This window comes from Echinops telfairi, unplaced genomic scaffold, assembly GCF_000313985.2.
Source record: "Echinops telfairi isolate 266 unplaced genomic scaffold, ASM31398v2 ScPeMD7_140;HRSCAF=443, whole genome shotgun sequence".
Taxonomy (NCBI): domain Eukaryota; kingdom Metazoa; phylum Chordata; class Mammalia; order Afrosoricida; family Tenrecidae; genus Echinops; species Echinops telfairi.
This window is the reverse complement of record NW_022104038.1, coordinates 179,843-181,499: the sequence shown is the minus strand read 5'-3', so window position 1 is coordinate 181,499 and position 1,657 is coordinate 179,843. Positions and strand designations below refer to the sequence as shown.

General features: G+C 39.2%; 1 non-coding gene across 1 annotated transcript; it reads right to left on the bottom strand.

Moving 5' to 3' along the window:
• Positions 1 to 940: 940 nt before the first annotated feature.
• LOC115870087 lies at positions 941 to 1,104 on the bottom strand. The gene has a single exon (XR_004046543.1). It is a non-coding gene; the product is annotated as a U1 spliceosomal RNA (small nuclear RNA).
• Between the last annotated feature and the right edge of the window lie 553 nt (positions 1,105 to 1,657).

The window sequence follows — 1,657 nt, the reverse complement described above, 5'->3', positions numbered from 1 at the left end:
GATATGACAAAATAATAATTTATAAATTATCCAGGGCTCATGAGGGAGAGGGGAGCGGGGAGGGAGGGGGGAAAAGAGGACTTAATTCCCGGGGCTTAAGTGGAGAGGAAATGTTTTGAGAATGATGATGGCAACAAATGTACAAATGTGCTTGACACAATGGATGATTTTATGGATTGTGATAACAATTGTATGAACCCCCAGTAAAATGATTAAAAAATATTTACAGGAAAAAAATGAAGCTGGAGATTGCATAATAGAATCTTTCAACTACTTGTTCATAGCAATACCTTCTCAACAACACAAAAGGTGACTGTACACGTGGACTTCTCCAGATGAAATACACAGAAATCAAATAGACGACATCTGTGTGAAGAGAACATTCAAAAGCTCAATATTACCAGCTAAAAGCAGGCCAAGCGTTTCCTGTGGAACAGACCTTCAATTGCTTATATGTAAATTCAAATTAAGCTGAAGAAAATCAAAGCAAGTCTGGAGAGCCAAAGTATGATCTTGAATCTCTCCTGCCCGGATTTTGTGAACACCTCAAGAGCAGACGTGCTGCACTGAACACTCACGACAGAGGCCCGATGAGCTGTGGAAGGACATCAAGACCATCAGTCACAAAGAAAGCAAAGGGTCATACAAGATAAAGAAGAAGAAAGAAAAGATTAAAGTGAATGTCAGACGAGACTCTGAAACATTCTCTCTTCATCGTAATGTAGCTAACAGGAATGGAAGTAATGAGGAAGTCAGAGAGCTAAACAAAGAATTCCAAAGGGTAGCTCAAGAAGATGAAGTAAAATATTATAATGAAAGGTGCACAGCCCTACAGATAGAAAATCCAAAAGAAGGACGTGTCCTTCTTATCTTAAACTGAAATACCTCAAGAAAAGAATTCAAGTTTCGAGTTGTAATTTTTTTTTTATTTTTCTTTTCACAGGGGAGAGCGCTAACGCAGTGCCCCACTACCACAAATGATGCAGTTGAGTTTTCTACATTTGGGGAAATCGCAGGGGTCAGCACACCTGGAGTGCAATGGGTGAGCCTCACCCTGGGAAAACCACCTTTGTGATCATGGTATCTCCCGTGCCAGGTAAGTTTGTCGAGTTGTACCATTAAAAGCTTCTATAGGCAAATATTGAATGATACAGGATGCATCCAAAGAAGATGGAAAGGCTATGCAGAGTCACTGAAGCAAAAAGAACTAGTCAAACTCCCACAATTTCATATCAGCAACAACTAGTGGTGCTGAAGGAAGACATTCAAGGTGCACTGAACACATTAGCTATAAACAAGCCTCCAGCAGTTGATGAAATACCATCTGAAATGTTTCCACAGGCTTATGAGTCACTGGAAGCACTTACTCCATGGAAAGATGTCTCCATTGTCTTTTCTTGACTGTATCAAGGCATTCTACTATGTGGATCATAACAAACTATGGATAACCTTGAGAAAAATGGGGATTTCAGAAGACTTCATTGTGCACCTGTGGAACTTGTACAAGGATCAAGAGGCAGCTGTGAGAATGGATCAAGGAAATGATGCTTGATTTGAATTTTTTTTTTGCTTTATTTTTATTTATTTATTAACATTTTATTAGGGGCTCATACAACTCTTATCACAATCCATACACACATCAATTGTGTAAAGCACA